Genomic DNA, 18,740 nt, shown 5'->3' on the forward strand with positions numbered 1-18,740 from the left:
AGCCAAAATCAAGAGTTGGCTGCTTATCTTGCTGAGCCACCCAGGTGCCCCTGTTCTTCTTCTTCTTCTTTTTTTTTTTTTTCATATAAGACAGGGAATGTTTTATTCAAACCCATCAGAATAATAGACAGCCTGAATCTGTAACAAAGTATTGTTTTAAAGCATAGGTGTATACTCAGTGTATATGAGTATACACTGCTACATAAAAATTAACTGATCAGAGTACAACTTTTCAATGTTTAAAACAGAGTAAACTTCCTTATAAAAGCAAAACTATGTGACATTTTTTACTTTAGTATAGTTTTCCTCTCCTTCTTCTTCACCTTCTCCTTCAGCAAAACCACACCAACCTCCTCATAATCCTTCTCAAGGGCAACAGTGTCCTCATAGGCTTTAGAAACCTCCCTCCCCTCGATGCCCTCACCCACATACCAGGGAACAAAGGCATATTTGGCATGTATCAAGTTAAACTTGTGGTCCAGGTGAGGCCAGGCCCCAAAAATGGCTGTACTGTTGCTCAGCATGCACACAGCCCATTGTACTTTGGCCAGGTCTCCATCAGGCACTGCAGTGGGAGGCTGGTAACTGATGACAACTTTGAAGCCAGTGGAGTACCAGTCCACAAACTGGATGGTATAGTTGGTCTTTATGGTGGCAATAGCAGCATTGATATCATTGGGAACCATGTTGCCATGGTATTACAAGCATCAGGCCATGCATTCACCATGGCAAGGATCATATTTCACCATCTGGTTGTTGGCTCTAAGTACACATCAGTGATCTCTACTACAGAGAGCTGTTCATGGTAGGCTTTCTCAGCAGACATGACATGGGCATATGTGGCTGGAGAGTAGTAGTTGTGAGGATAGGGCACTGGGTTGGTCTGAAATTCTGTCAGATCAACATTCAGTGCTCCATCAAATCTGAGGGAAGCAGTGACAGAGAACACAATTTGACCTACCAATCTATTCAGGTTAGTGTAAATTGGGTGTTCAATATTAAGGTTTCTATGACAGATGTCATAGATGGCCTCATTGTCTACCATGAAGGCACAATCAGAGTGCTCTGGGCTGGTGGGAAGCAAGGATGGAGTTATAGGGCTTAGCTACAGTTGTGCAAACCTCAGTAGTTGGGTAAATGCGGAACTCGAACTTGGACTTCTTGCCATAATCACCAGAGAGACAGTCCATTAGCAAGGTGAACCCAGAATCAGTTCCCCCTGCAAAGCTGTGGAAAACCAAGAAACCCTGAAGTCTGCACATGGCTGTCAGGTTTCTGATATCAGTCCAAGACAAAGTCAGTGATCTTGTAGCCAATGGTGTAGTGTCCTTGGGCACAGTTATTGCAATATCTTTCTTGCCTGCGATGAGGTACTCGGGGTGGAAAAGGTGGTGGTATGTGCCAGTGTGAACCTCATCACTGACCATGGGTTCCAGGTCTACAAATATGGCCCTGGTCATATGCTTGCCAGCACCCATTTCACTGAAGAAGGTGTTGAGGAATCCTCCCCCCACCACGATGGTCTTGTCACTGGCATCTGATCATTGGGCAGGATACCATGTTCCAGGCATTATAGCTCGCAGCACGAATTGCCAATCTGGACACCAGCCTGGCCAACATGGATGGAGATGCATTCATGCATGGTTGCTGCTTTGAGACTGCCAAGCAGATGGTGGAGAAGAAGAGGAGATTGTCGCTTCTTACCGTGTGACTCTTACGTGGTTGATACAAGATGAAAACAACCTCTTCATTATTCTATTCTTAGTTACTCTTAAGAATACAAGATTTAATAAGGACCTTGAAAACATAGTTCTATGCATGTAAGGCAAAGTCTCATAGATTACAATGCCTTTAGGAAGACAAATCACTATGTATGTTCAGAATAGGGTACTGGCTCAATACTAGTGCCTGGAAAGAAACAACAACAATATATAACCAACCGATTGTATCTCATAAGCAGAAAAATTATATTAGCATTTCTGAACAATGATCATCTATTCTGTGTTGATGTATTACAGAGATTTTATTGAAGAATGAATAGAGATAAGGTAGAAGAAAAAGGAGAATTCTGGGAGTAGAGAGGGTATAAATAAATTCATGGGGGTGTGTTTGAGCAATCGACTATCTAGAATGGATAGAATAAGATGGAGTAGAATAAAAATATGACTGTCCAGAAGGCTCAACTCTAATAACAAGAGGTTTAAATAACCAAGTGACTAAAGCTGGACTCTGGCCAATGCACAATGAATAGCTGCTAAAACATTTTTAGAAAGTGTAAAGTGGAAAATTTTTTTTGAAATTATAAAAACTTCCTTTAATAAGGATCAATCAAGAATCCAGGTGCAAAAAAGAGAAGGAGTATGAGCCCCCACATATCTTAGATGCTGATAATTTTGAGACATCACTGAAAGTCCATCTCCTCTCTTAAATAATGTGTGTGCAATTTTTTTTCAAACCTTCACACTGGTATTCCATAAACCATAAATGAACAGAATTCTGGTTGAATCCATATAACTGCTCTATCTCTAGGTCATGAAGCCCATGTTTAATTTAGGCTAAATTTCACAGGCAGGAAAGAAAATCACAACATTTAGAATGGGGCCTCTCCATTACCTTATAATCTCGGCTAAAGCCACATTGCTTCTGCTACTGGTTGCTGATCAAAATACCACAAACCAAAGAGAGATACTAAACATATCATAGTGGAACTGATTAAAAAAAAAAGTCAGTATAGCTCAGTAACCATTTCTCACCTGAAACCTATGTAGATTGAGTCTAGGGGTATATTGGTGAGGATAGGATTTCTTCAAGTGAAGGAATTTATAAGAATAAAGATAACTGTCAGCATTTCCCTCTCCACCTTGTAGGTACCCCTTAAAGTAAATTAAAAAGCTCTAAAAACCCTTGAAGAGATTAGGAGAAGTCAGGGTCAAGGAGGAGAAATTGACTTTCTACTTCCTGACTGAATGTTCCTGAGCTCAGAAACCCAGGGTGTTGCTATCAGGGTAGAGAGTATTGAGATTTTAGGAGAGCTTGAACTTTGGTGGCAAGGAAACTTCAGCCTGACTCTCCCATTGAAAGTTCTCAAGCTGGGAGTGCCTGGGTGGCTCAGTCAGTTAAGCGCTGGACTCTTGATTTTGGCTCTGTGCTTACAGTGCAGAACCTTCTTGGAACTCTCTCTCTCTCCCTCTCTCTTTGCATCTCCCCCACTCATGCTCTCTGTCTCTCAAAATAAATAAATAAACATTTAAAAATTAAAAAAGAAAATTCTGAAGCTCAGAGGATGCCCAGAGTACCCGTAGATTGATGAGGTAAAGAGAAGAGAAGCTATATTTAGAAGCAAGCTGAAATTCTATAATTTGACAAACAAGGCGGTTTATGTTTCTTTGAGCCAAGTGGATGCTGTGGAAGATAGCTAGACTGAACTATTAATGAAGGTACTGCCCCTCTCTCACCAATTAAAATAAAAAACATGCTTGCCATAGAGAAGAGTGAGTGGTATACTGTCAGAAGCACTAACCGAGAGTGAAATCAAAATGTTAGCTCAGGATTGCCACATTTTCACCATAGAACATATAATAGTGGAAGTCACCATGGTATGGGTAGAGAGGGGAGGTGGTTCATAAAGAATCTGATAACATGCTTCATAAAAGTACAAGTGTTTGGATGTTTGCCATGACAGAGGGCAATAACTTCAGGGAAATGGGTTCTACTTACATAAATGGGTTAGAAAAAGGTTTAGGGTGGAAAGCTGACACTCTGGGGCAAAAATACCCGAGGTTAGCTAGTGAGATAGTCTCATGATCATGAGGAACTTGTTATATTACCTGCAGGAAATTATTTCCCATCTGATGCCAATATATTATTGTACTTGATCACAAACACCACTTTCCCACCAGACATTTTGCTTCTTTTTTTTTTTTTTTTGACCCTTTGCTTCTTACACATATAAGTTAATAATTACTGTCTGATTGTTTTGTTCAAGTCCACCACGAGTGTAATATCTTGAGAGCTCAATAAATATGGAGACAAAACCTCTGCTTGGGGCTCTTGTCTCCTCCTGGACATTAGCCTCTCTCGTATTCAATTCTAAATCCCCATTCTTGCTGGACAAGTGAGAACTCCAGATTCATAGTCTTTGGCAAATAAACAGTCAGTGTGAACCAAGAAAGAACAGCCAATAATTCTACCTACTAAAAAAAACTTTTAATTTATCAAAACGTTCTTCATTGTGCTTTAGTTCTTGGAAAAACCAAGAGGATGAGGAGGAAGAGAGGAAGTGCAAGGTGAAGATAAGGATGGATTTACCTTGAAGCTAATGAAGCTGAAACTTCAGAGTGTCTGATTTGCATAGATCACCTGGGGTTGCCATGGACCAAATTTTGCATTACTAATTTGTAGTATTTTTTGTAAAGAGAGTGCCTCTCCCCAAATTGTAAATGCTTTAGGCTCCACAAACCTGAGTAAAAGAATAGACAGTGTATGGCCCTTTCCTTAATGCTACTTGCTTTGCCATGGGTTAGACTAGATTGGGGAAGTATTTAAATGGATGGAGAAATTGATGTTTTGATATGAGTTGGGATGAAATTATTAATATATGAAATTGAGATTTTTCTAATATCTGAAAGTCACTGTAAACTCATAAGATAGGCTTCAGTTGCCATCAAAAGGTCAGGACAGGGAGATCAGAAAGAAGGTTGGAAGGCTGTGAAGTAGAGGGAAAGAGAAGCTGCTTTCTAGTGTACTTTAGTGAATTTAACCCACTGAATATTTGTGTTTTCTTAAGGAAATACAGACACTTTTATGGTGAAACTTAAATGTAACGGAGAAAGAAGGGAACTCCTTTCTTCTGATTGCCATGTTTCATATTTCTACCAAATTTTTATCCTTGGAGTCAAGATTTTGGAGTGATGCAAGGGAAGATGGCTTAAGTACTGTATAACACCCCCCACCCCCCCACACACAAGTATTTCTAACCAACATCTGTCTAGTAAATCTGTAGCAAATTTATGAGAAAATTGCTCTAGCATTGCTGGACTTGTGCTGGTCTTATGCCCAAGGAAATCATTAAGAAGGTGATAATTTTAAATCTTTAAAATTTTTTAAATGTTTAGCATTTTGAGACAGAGAGAGAGAGAGGGAGGGAGATTGAGTGGGGGGTCAGGGAAACAGGGAGACACAGAATCTGAAGCAGGCTGTGCTGACAGCTCAGAGCCTGACACGGGGCTTGAATTCACGAACCATGAGACCATGACCTGAGCCAAAGTCACGCGCCTAACTGACTGAGCCACCCGGGAGCTCCCAAATAGGTGAGAATTTTATATTTTCACCTCATATTTACACTAATGTAAATGAAACATTTGTATTTACATGACATATTTTGTTACATCAGGAAAAAGAAAACGCTCTTTCTGCCTAAGACACTTTTCTACTTCTGTATACAAATAGATATTGTTGGCATGTTTCTCATCTGACAATAAATAGCTTCATTTAGTTTACAATAAATGGAAAGAGAAGAAACATTTCCTAAGGAAAGGAAAGCAAAGCAACAGGTTGTAATACTAGCGGTAATAAAATTTAATATGTAAAGTGCAAAAAGAATTCTGAGCTGAAATGAAATCAGATAGAAAAACTTCAGATTTTGAGTGTGTAGATATATTATTTCATGTAGCTAAAATGTTTTTGTGTTCTTATTTATCAGAATATCCATGTGCATATTATAATTTGCCCCCTACTAGTTATAATCAGCTCATTTTCATGTGCGATAAGTTATTTTTTCTTAGAACATTGTGCCCTCAAGTCACATTTGTTATACTTCTAGTCCCATCACAAACCCTTTGGAATAGAGTGCTGTTGAATTGAGTTTCCATTTGGATTTCTTCCAGAGCTGTTGCTTTGAGAACAGCATATGAAATAACAAAATTGGCATGGGCTGGTGTAACTCCGTGGCTAACTCTTGTTTTCTGTTGATGATAAGTGTGTGGCATAGTTGAAAATGTAATCTACAATATTGTTCTTTTATGCAGGCAGATTACATTATATATAATTTAGCATTTATCTTTAGCTATATTCTGAGACTTCACACGTTTCAGTAAACATCTTTTATAGCTTTTGATAGATAATTGATAACAATAGAGTATTGAAAATAGAGAAACAGAAAAGATAGAACTCTCATTTACTAGCTTTGCATAATAGCCAACCTTGGGTTTTTCTTTTTTTGGAGTGATGGCAGTTTTTTTTTTTTTTTTCAAAGGCAGTAACATGATCTGGGAAATTGAGATTCTCTTTATATTGCTATGATATCAAATAAAGATAAGCATCTTGGAATTAATATAACTTAAAGGAAGACAGAGGATGTTAAGTAGCATCAGAGTACTTTAAAAATTTTTAATGTGTATTTTTGAAGGAGAAAGAAATAGCGCATGAGCAAAGGAAGGGCAGAGAGAGAGGGAGACACAGAATCTGCAGCAGGCTCCAGGCTCTGAGCTGTCAGCACAGAGCCCGACGTGGGGCTCAAACTCACAAGCTTTGAGATCATGACCCGAGCCAAAGTTGGACACCCAACCGACTGAATGACCCAGGTACCCCTAGCATCAGAGTACTTTTGAGGTCAATGTGCCAGAACGCTGGTGGGAACTCCTTGTCCTGCTTTAACTTGCTAAAGTATCATTCTGGAAGCATATTTCTAAAAAATGTTCAATATTTGGTAAAAACACAGTTTTTATTTTGATGTTTTATTTTAGTTTGATGTTCCAAAAAAATTTGCAAAACATGTTTATTTCCATAACGTATGTGTCAAACTGGGTGCCCTGTACATCTAGATTTAAGTGAATGACCTCAATTCTCTTTTCACACCACATGCCATTGAATCCTGAGCTCCTGAATATCTTATAAGTGCACACAATTCCCTATTTCTCATAAGTTACCTATGAAATGTATCATTTTACTTTTAACAATAAAGGAAAAATAAGACATGGATATCATGATAAGAACCTGATGAATGGTAGAACATATAAAGAAATTGAATGCTTTCAATTTCAGCAGTGTCCAGACATAAATATTTTATTAGGTTACATTTTCAAAATATGTGAAACCTTATTAATAGCTACCAAGTGTCATTTGAAATGCAAATAATTTATTAATGTTTAAAAAGGAAAATATTCTAAAAGTTGAATACAAAGGATTAAGCCTCAGATTATTTAAGAAAAAAAGAGAAAACAGTGTTTTATTAAGCTAGACCTCCCCTTGTTGTGAATAAGCTGATATTCAAGTAGTAAATAATAACAGACTCATAGGCTTAAATTCTGACTCTAAATCTTCTGGGATTCTGTCCAAACACTCTGTCCCCATATTATTCCCAACTGGTTTCCATGAGGTCAAGTCTACTTTTATTGCACTTGTATTCTTATCTATTTTGTCTGTACTCTTCTCCTTTCAACAGTATTAACACTGAGAATACCAACTTTTGTTCTAAATACTCAGCAAAACTTAATTTTTAAAATGGGCAAAAGAGGGGCACCTGGCTGTCTCAGTCAGTTAAGTGTCCAGCTCTTGTTTTCAGCTCAGGTCATGATTTCATGTTCATGAATTCAAGCCCCACGTTGGGCTCACTCTGGCAGTGCAGAGCCTGCTTGGGATTTTTTTAAACCCAATATGTTATTGCCAATAAACATATAAAAAGAAGTTTGACTTCATCAGGAATTGGCCCGTTAATATGACAATGTGATGCAATTTCACAAGTACTATAATGGCAAATTAAGAAGGCTGATAATTTCAAAAGTTGACAATGGTGTGCAGCAACTAATATCACACCATTTGGACATCTAGTTTTGCTAGATCTATTATAGCTATATATGCAATTCCAATCCTACAGAAATATCTATCAGATATATGAACATATGTGAACCAGGATCTTCACAGTAGCAATACTTGTAACAACCAATAACTAGAAAGGGCCCAAATGTTTGTCAGCAATGGAAAGTATAAATACAGTGTAGTATATATATATATATATAGTATATATATGTATATATATGTATATATAGTAAATGAATAATATGCCATGAAATGCTATACAACAATGAGCATGAACTACTGTTCATGCAACAATACGGATAAATTTTGTAAAGGTCCTGATCAGCCAAAGAAGCAAAAACAAAAAAAAAAATAAAAACAAACTTATTTCTGATTCTCTTTTTGTAAAAGTTTAAACAAAAGCTAATTGATGGTGATAGAAATCAAAGATATTTTCTAATCTTTGAGAACAAATAATTACTGGGATGAAGTAAAATGAGCCTCCCAATTGTAGATTGTATTTATATTTATTGATTTGTGAGGGAGTTACAGGGGTGTGCTCACTTGGTAAAATTTTATCAAGCAGATGATTGTAAATTGATCTCTATCTAAACCTTCTCACCTTTACTTTACATACAGTGCATACCAAATTGCCTCTTCTTGATTTCAAAACAGTAGTAGATGAGGTAGGGTGGAAGTATTAGTTACTCAAAGAAGACTTACTGTCAACAGAGAGAAAAATCAATGAACTTCGGAAAGACTAACCCGAATACCTTAGTACTCAAAATGTACTGAAATCTGGAGTTCTTAGATTCTCAATAGTTCCTGAAGTAGCTTACCATATTACAAGAGAGTAGAGTAACTAATATTTAGCATGATAGTTTTCAGTCAACAATAAAAGCTTAAATCATTCATTCAGTAAATTAGCTATATTTTATATTAAGTCTTATATTAGTACCTAGCCTGGGAAGCTTATATGAAATATCTGGCACGAGAAATTACAATGGACAAGTTATCTGCTCTCATGGAACCTGCACTTTAGTCAGGGAAACAGAATAAAACAAGGTAAACAAATGCATAAAGTCTTTTCATATAATGCTCAGTACTAGGAAAAAATAAGTGATTGGTAGGATAAATGACATTCGATCTGATGAGAACAATGAATGAGAGGTAACGGTTTGTATAAAAGTCATGAAATAGAAATAAGCTAGATAGATGTATTCAAGGACAGAGAGCATACACGTAAGGAAGAAACATGGTGACCATGGATGGCAGGGGTAGGAGTGTGGGGCAGGGGATTGAAGATGGGTAAAGGAAGTGAAGTCAAAGGGGGAGGCAAGATCCAGATCAAGTAAGGTTTAAAGGCATATAAGGAGTTTGTGTTTTATTATGAATTTAAATTATCAGCAAGTCTTGAGCAGGAGTGATGTCTGTCTGTCTATTATCTATCTATCTATCTATCTATCTATCTATCTATCTATCTATCATCTATCATCTATGTCTGTGACATAGAGACATAGAAAATAGAGTTTATACATATAAGCACTTAAATATTAGTTGAATGGATGTTTGAGTAACTATTACTAGTAAGTGATAAAGTGGAGAATATCATCTAGGCTTCTCTCTATTATCCCTTATATCATTACTAACTGTATTATTGATTATATTAGATTTAAAAGACTCAAAACTATTAAGCTTGATATTCAAAGATTGACATTTATTAAATTTATAATTTTCCCTTTTTTCCCTCTACCCCCAAACTATTGGTTATTTAATGTGAGGGCAAGGAGAAAAATCAGAACCCTGTGGGAACCAGGAAACCATTCACTTAAGCTATCCTATTTAGTCACTTAATTATATGATATTTAATCCAGACCTCTCCTTCAAATATCATATTTACATTCTTCTGGAAATTATATGTTTTTCAAGCAAATATGAGGTGCTTTATTTCTACACCTTGCTATATCCATTTACATGAGCTTCTTAATTTAAAATTATATTAGCCTTATAAAACTTTATTTTTGTTAGTTAACATATACATTTTACACTTAGGAACAGGTGTAAACTCTGACATCTGGGACGTCCTTCAGAAAAGAATGTCCCTGAGGCACTTACACAAGAGGATATCAATACACATTCACACAATGACATTTCAGACAGATAAGTGCCCTGATATCGATGCACCAAATAAGAAAAATAGAAAGCATGAGCAAAGAGCACATGACATAAAATGAAATACATATGTAGAGATTGACCATCATTTGCAGGGGTTAGAGCCCTATTCCATAGTGAAACTGAAGTCCATTTTAAAATGGAAGCTTTAACATTTAACAGCTAAACACATAAAAAGGAATTCATAACAGAAAAACCTACATCAATTGAAGTGACCTTTCTCAGAGATATCTTTTACAGATTTTCCTTCTGGCTGTCTCTTTTCTTCTTTGCTCTACTCTAGACATTTTTCAATAGAGACCTTTTTCTTTCTTTCCTTATAGATAACCCATATTTTAACATCTTTAGTCTTATGAATCAGGTTCCATCGTGGAAAACTTCGAGTTGATATTTCTATCCTCGTGTTTGATGACTTTGGGATTCTAGAATCTTATGTACTGTATCGATTTCTTTTGTCAAAAAGTTGGCTCAAAATATGATAGTAGGGAAAACAAACCAACAAACATGGAAGCCTACCACAGTTGATATACATCAAACTCTTCAAAAATATGGTCATTTTCCTTTTATTTCATTTCATCCATGTAAAAGTCTAAGCGACCCCATTTGGCAACTCCAAACTCTTGAGGTCAAAGTCAGGGAATAAGAAGGAAGATATAAATTTGGTATTTGAAGACTCTTTGCATGATTGGATGTAGCCTCATTATTATAATAAATTTGGTTAATATTCACTTAGGAATGGGTTAAATATATATTATAGAAATATCAAATAGTCTTTTTTTTCCTGTCAAAACCTTTATTTGCATGGCAGCTAAGACTTACAGAGGAAACATTTTGAAAATTTATAAAACTAGTCATTCCAAAACAAAAATTTTAATCAACTTGCATTTTACTGCTATAAGGTTAAAGGAGACAGCTTTTGAAAAGAATACAAATAAACATCATGCTTGGTAAGTTTTATGACCAGGACTTCCGGAACCTCCTCTACTTCCCTCATTTAGATATACACTCAGATGGTCGGAGGCTTAAATGTCTTTCTAGAGTGAAGACTGAATCCTAACCAAGATCAGAACTTAACCTAACAATAAAGTGGGGGAGGGTTTTATAAACTTCTTATAGCCCTCTAAGAACCCCAACATATGGTTTATAAACACCTTTTAAAAATCATATCACATTTAGACTCAGGATTTAATTCCTTACTAGATCAACATTATCCTGTGTATGTACTTTTTATAGAATATGTAAAAACGACAAGGCACAACCCATGTATAATAGCTTTGAAAATGTGTGACAATGACTGATATGGGTATGTGCAGTTATTTGTTTGTTGCACACAGGATTAGGAGAGACTGAGCCTGAAAAGCACGGTCAAAATCTATCAAGCAAAAGGCTAATTTCTTAGAGAAGTGCTTCTTTGAATAAATCATTGTAATAAATCAAAATGGTGCACTTGGTGCTTCAATCCCCCAAGAGGCCTTGAGAATGGCCATGATGGCTGTTCTTGGGAATAACACTAATTCTTTCCAGGAAACTCAGTTAGCCTGGTATTCTGCCAGTCAAAATGATATTAAGAAGCAATGCTCACTTTGTTCCTCTAATAGAAATGTTCATTAGTCTTAAATGTAAATTATGGGAGAGGTGCCTGGGAGGCTCAGTCTGTTAGATGTTTGAGTTCAACTCAGGTCATGATCTCACTGTTTGTGGGTTCGAGCCCTGAGTCGGGCTCTGTGCTGAAAGCTCAGAGCCTGGAGCCTGTTACGGATTCTGTGTCTCCCTCTCCCTCTGCCCTCCCCCACTCACACTCTGTCTCTCTCTCTCTCTCTCTCTCTCAAAAATATATTAAATATTAAACATTTTTAATAAATAAAATGTAAATTATGGGATAAATACAATAATACAATACAAATGCAATAATAATTCATTTGAAGCCCATTCACCATTATATTTAAAATAATAAAATAGCCTGTTCTTAAGTAGAATTTTATCACCTTAATATATGGTGGATATACTGCGATGGGATCTTAGCTTGAGAGGTATGTTTCAGATATGTTTCAGCACCTCTAGAGAGTCTGTTTAAATGTTTATCCAGGTCTATTTGCATAAAGGACTAATGCACTAAAGAGCAAATCTCTTTGATGAAGAGAGTCAGTGCATACAAACTGAGTGTTGAGGAAAGATGGAAAATTTGGGTACAGATCAGGTGTTATGTGTTTTCTCACTTCCTTTAAAGACATATGACAGAGATATAAATTAAATAGAGCTGGTTTCTTAAAATCTCTGTAAAACATAAAAAGAATAGAGCAACCATAGCCCAGTAGTCTGTATAGCAGAGTTCGGTGCTTTTTGTAATTTAGGTAATTATTCACCTCTGTAGCCACATTAGCTGAAGCAGCAAAACAGCCAGCCTCTGTGTAGAAGGAAGGAAAAGAAAAGAACTGTATCAGGGCTGGAACATCAGAGCCATAGAAGAAAGACATATCCTCCCAGTAGCAGGAGTAGGAGACAAAAGAAATGGAGGACTCCCTGGGGTATCCAAGAAGAATATGTAAGAGGAAACCATACTCTCTGCATGTGAGTTGAATGGACTGCTTTTGGCTATCCCCATGGGGACAGCTTAAAATCTGCTGGAAAAATCTGAACAAGGTGGAAGCTTCTGAAATTTTATGCAGAGTGACAAAAACAGAAATACTGTTTTATTACTCTTGTTAGGCCATTATCTTTACTCCTAGACTGCTCTATTTTTTAGGAATGTGAGTTACAAATACAGGTTCCTTGGAGAAGTTTTTCTCCCTTGGATTATTTTTATAATGATCTCATCTCAGATAAAGCTGAAGTAGAGTAAGCCTGAATAAGTTTTTGATAGAATGCACTATATTGAGCACATGCCTTAGATAATTTTGTATTGTCAGTAAGGGCTGGCTAGAAATAGAGGTCTGCTTTTAGTATTCACTAAACTTTGTCTTCCTAATAAATATAGGATCATTTGAATCATTCATGAATAAGTTTTGCCTGTTTGAGTGGATCCTAAGCAAATGAACAAATATGCAAGAAATGCCTGAGTCCGATGCCCTGGGTGACAGAATCAGGAGGGAAGTTCAGAGAAAGGACTTTCCCACTCACAGAGTGGTACACCTCATTCTTGTTCATACAATACTATAAGATTGCATGTGAACTCTCTGACTTGCACTTATACAAGGCACCTAAGTCAGGGGCCCAAAGGTGCAGAGTTGGTGTCAAGGTCACCACTAGCTGACATCATGTCTTTTATCACTGACTTCCATTCAGAGGTAAAAACACTTTGGGGACAGAGTGGGAAGATTTGAAACCGAGGAGATGGAGAGGAAGATGTAGATGTCTTTCTTATACCAAGTGCTTCCTTGCCTTCTCTTGGTAGTTTTAGTTATGTTTGTTTGTTTGTTTCTTCTCTTTATTGTTTCGGCACATCTGATGCTGAATACTCAAGTGATGTCGCACATATTTGTGCCTTAGGATTAATATTTGCTTCAAATTCCTCTAACTTAAAAGGAGCCACCTAAAATATAGATGTAGTATTCTCTTTTTCTCTTTTTCTCTCACTCACACATCATACACATGCATCTTCATATTAAATATACCTGGGGGCAAAAGCAGATATACATACAGTCATTTTTATTCCCTCCTTTGATATCTTTGCATTTTGTTTTGCTATCCTATTATTTGGGTCAGGGAAACAATAAGGATAACTTAGCTACCGCACCTGAAACTGTCAACAGTCCCTTTTAGCCAAGGTCTCTATTATTAGCTACATACCATGAATTCATGCTCATGCTCAGAAAAAAAGACTGTATTATTCACAGAAATAAAAGTATCCAAAACTGTTGTCTCTGTTAATGTTTTCCTTCATGGTAATATGTCTGGTATCTGTAAAATAATGTTCCCTGTAAAAATAACTGGGGAAAATTTAAATTACAATCTTAGAATTTTAGTTTTTGACCTGCCTAAAAATAATGTTCTTTCCAGCTCACAGACATAGGATACGAAATATGTATATAGCATCATTGAAATATTAAAAAGAAAAAAACAAATGGCCAAATCTAATTGAACATTATGCTAATTTACCAAGATCGGAAATCAATGTTCAATAGACCCTTTCACCCTTCCTTTTATAGGAAAAGTACCTCACCAGTACTGTAATCAATAAGTTCATGTGTTGAGCTTGCATTGTTTAAATGAAAAACACCATATTTTGAATAGACTTAAGAAAGTTTTTTAAATACATCCAACTGCTACATTAAAAGTATACTTTAGTGAGTGTTCACTTACTTTCTAATCAGTTTTCTACCAATAAACTTGCTTTTTCCTTAATTTTTTTTTTAATTTTTTTTTAATGTTTTTTTTTTATTTATTTCTAGGAGAGAGAGAGAGACAGCTTGAGCAGGGGAGGGTCAGAGAGAGAGGGAGTCACAGACTGAAATAGGCTCCAGGCTCTGAGCTGGCAGTCAGCACAGAGCCCGACGCGGGGCTCGAACCCACGAACCGCGAGATCACAACCTAAGTGAAAGTCGGATGCTTAACCGACTAAGCCACCCAGGCGCCCCAGCTTTTTCCTTAATATTAAAAGCAGCTTTCCCCCAAACCTCTCTACTCTCCCGAAAGGAATAAAAACAAAACAAAACAGAAATACCAAAAAAATCACACCCACACAGAAACCTTTTCCCTTTTTAAAGTAGAGAAGGAAACATTTACAAATAGGTATAATTAGGATAGAAACTCAACATAATTTCAATATGTTAATTCAATGGAAAGAAAGGGTCACATTTTGATGCATGTTCTGAAACTAAGTTTTTTTTTTTTTTTCTGGCTTCTTTTAAATGAATAAAGGGAGAAAGAACTGAGACTGGGGAATATAATGTGCTAAGAAGTACAGATGTAAAGAACACACTACCTATGAGATTCTAGACGTCTTTCACAGAGCTGAGACAATATGCCTGATTCAGGAAAGTAGGATTCAGTCTGTTTCATTCCTATTGTGAAATAATTCTGATAAAATGTAGTTTATCATTTATTAGTAAAGCATTAACTTCTCCTACAACACAAAAATTAAGGTTAATCTGAAGTAAAGTCTTCACCTTGGAAAAGAACAAAATCCTTTTTTTTTTTTGAGAAAGATGATTTATTCATCGACAATGCAAACATTTGTTTTCCCCTCAAACAGAAATCATATTCATCAGCAGACAGGTTTATTTACTTTTCAATTTTGATTAAGTTCACACAAGTGCATTGGGTGAAAATTGATTTATGTTTCCCTTTTGTTAAACTGATAATCGTCTGTACTTTCTATGTAAGGATCAAATGTGTGACTTGTACATGTGAATAGCATCCATGGCAGCCCTCTCTTAAGTGTATTTTGCACAATAAAACACACAAAAAATTATTCTTTGTATTACTTTCATGTCACTCTTGTGTAACAGCAATTGACACTGAGAATACAGTTGAGAAATATCAAATACATATGGGACAATTCTGAACCACGGACTTTTTATGGGCTAGAAACTGTTTTAGTTCATCATTTATTTAGTTCATCATACTTTATTTTTAGATTTACACATTTGTACAGATGTATTTTTAAATAGTATATATAAACAACCAAAATAATTAAAAGTGAAATTATTTTAGCAGTCTGGTACTATCATGACATCATGTTATGTAGGAATAAATCTAGAGGGTTTTAGCTTAAAAACTATGTACATGTGCCCAACATACAAACTTCCTCTTTGGCATTCATAACGGTAAAGTTCAGAGGCAGGGCTTTGTCTTCCATTACAGAAGACAATGAGGGGCTGTGGTCATATAGAAGGTAGAGTGAGTGGTCAGCTCATCAGACACTTCCTCCCAGGAGTTCAAACCTTGAGAGAGTGAGAGAAATAGTTCAGGGTCCAGTACAGATTAATTTTTGCAGATATAGTGGAGTAGCATATGAGTTAATGTCAGAGACGGCAGAGTCCCAAACTATGGAATTGTTCTAAATTGACAAGTGTTAAGCTCTTGGCCTTTGTACCGGAGCCTGGTTTTCCAACCTCCCTTTCTATCCCATGATAATCTTTCCAGGAAATTCCCTTATTGCTTAGCTACCCAAAATGGTTTCTGTTGTTTACATCTAAGAATCCCAAATTTACTTTGCCTCACCTTCATATGCATTGGAATTAAGCTGTAATAGTTTAGGTTTGGCATGGACAAATACAGGGCTCAAGTAAATAAGTTATCCATTCAGAATTAGAACCCACAAGGAGAAATGTAGTTAACATTATTCATGGAAATACATTTGATAGTCCTTTAGTATGAAATATGAAATTGCTGATATTTGATTATTTTTGACATTCAGTGGTGATTCTATATGGTTCAACCCAACAATAAGAATATCTTACTGAGTTGACTACAGCTTTCTGTGGCATATTTTATCCTTAGGAGTTACAGAAAAATGGATTCTTTCCACATTAATATTCTTATCTGCCAGAAGTTACTATACTTCTGTGATTACCTATAAAATATCAGAATGTTACTGGGGCTCCAGATGAATGCTTTCATGATTAGAAAGGAAATAAATTTTGACCATGATTTGTTTAGAGAGAATTATGAAGTGATTTATTTTGAAAAAATTATATATGTATATATAACTCACATATCAAACACATTTTCCTATGAAGTCACTAATTTCAGAATATGGTGTTATCTAGCATATCCCCTTTAAAGAGACTTCTGAGAATTTCTGATATAACAAGTGGAACAACTCAAAACAAGATATTTGGAAAGTACTTAATTATTATTAATATTTAAAATCAAATAGCTAATATTTATTGGGAACCTATTATGTTTTAGGCACTATATTATGCTCTTTTTATGTATTATCTCATTTAATATATACATATATATATCATCATTATGCTCATTTAACAAATGAAGCATTAAATCTTAGAAAGGTCAAGTGATTGCCTAAAGATCACAGAATAAAATGTGACATGGTAAGGATAGTAACATAGGTCTGTCTGATTCTAAAACCCATTATTACAAACACTATTTCATTCATTTAGGAGACTATCTGGATGTTACTACTAATTACCAGATAAAAGGTAAACATGCAGCACATTGGATCCAACAAGATTGAAATACTTTGGTTTTCTTTTAATCCTTGACAATGATGGTTCTCTGTTTCAGGAAAACTATTGTTTCATCCTAGGTACCCGTATTTTCTTCTATACTAGGAGAAAAAAATTTTAAAGAAAAAATTTTTCCAATACTTGTTAAAGATGATAAAGAATACCTCATTCAATGGACTAGTGCAATGGGGTTTGCAGTAAGGGAGAGGAGAGGTTGGGCTCAGCCATAAGTCGGTACGTATAACCACGGAGCAGGGCTGTGGATGGAAAATTATTAAGAGGAATGCAGATTCTTGCTAAACCAACTCAACAAGATTCTTGCTGAAGGCAGGCAAGAATGATTAGATATTAAGGTGGAGTTCTGACTAAACCTAGTTAGCAGGATTCCTGGGCAATGCAAAGACTGACTCAGAAGTCCAAAGGTCAAGGCCTAGTCCAGAAAATGGCTCAGAGGAACTTGACTGAAGTTTGGCCAAGAAACCTCTGTCAGTTCCCCCTCCGATTAGAGGAAAGAAAAGACATTTTTCCTTCCTCTGAACAATATAAGTCCATTTTCTCTTTGTTGTTCTATGATCATTAAGGACCTGCTGAGCTGTCTGTTGAGACTTGGTAGTAGGAATCTTTGCTGAATTGTACAATCACTTAGGCATTTAATGAGAGGGGATTTTATGAAATTAAAAACAAAGATTAATAATTGAAAACCTAGTTTCTGAATCCAGAGAAGATTTCTAGATATTGAGCTTGACGTGTCTTCAGATGGTGGAGTGAGAACAGCAGTCTTCTGGGAGATTCATCCATGACCATCTACCTGTGCCACATTGTCAGCATCTGCTAAATGCAGGCAAAACTGCCTCTGTATTTATCCTTATTACCAGTTCATATGCTTTACTTTTGAGAGGGAGGAGGTAGAAAGACAGAGACAGAGATAGTTTTCCTTAACAAAACATCTATCCTGTTCTAAGTAAGGACAATATGTCAATTGCTTCATAACCCCTAAGCCTCTGGTTTCTGTGCTCCAATCCACACAGCCCAAAAGCCCAATAGGATACTGAAAATATTCCATTTAAACATTCCATTTAGGCCTTTGTTAATTAAGCCAACACCTGCCCACCTTGAAACAAACCAGTTTAAGACCAGGTTACCTTTGTTAACTTCTAGCCTAGACTCTGGTGACTTCTAGAATGTTTAACAATGCATAGCCCAGGAAAGGTTAGGTTAGGACAAGGGAAGATATCCTGTGACAATGTGAGTTCATGTCTGTTTCTGTGGTCTTTATGCCAACTCTTAGAAGGTTCAGCATCCTCAGTTTCCATGTATATCCACAATGTTGAAATCCAAATTTGTAGCCACAAAATAGTAGGCATTTGTCTTGAAAATGCTTATATTTGTCTGGTAAATTAATTGCTCTCAAAGCACCTTAAACCAAATATTTCTATATATATAGACACACACACTTTATCACCTTTATCGTGTATACAACATTGTTGGTAATTAAGAACTGTGATGAGAATATAGTTGCCTCCATAATAATCTATGGTCGTTAGGAAATACCAAACCTGTGCTAGCTTTTTGATGGGTAAGGTAAAGGAATATAAAGGGAGAACGCTAAAATGTACCATTAAACTTCTTATTATTCACCCGAGT

At 36.2% G+C, this 18,740-nt stretch overlaps 1 pseudogene; it reads right to left on the bottom strand.

The window, feature by feature from the left end:
• Positions 1 to 303: 303 nt before the first annotated feature.
• Positions 304 to 1,642, bottom strand: LOC120224011 (annotated as a pseudogene).
• Between the last annotated feature and the right edge of the window lie 17,098 nt (positions 1,643 to 18,740).

This window comes from Hyaena hyaena, unplaced genomic scaffold (genome assembly GCF_003009895.1).
Source record: "Hyaena hyaena isolate Hyena2069 unplaced genomic scaffold, ASM300989v1 scaffold_1088, whole genome shotgun sequence".
Lineage (NCBI taxonomy): Eukaryota > Metazoa > Chordata > Mammalia > Carnivora > Hyaenidae > Hyaena > Hyaena hyaena.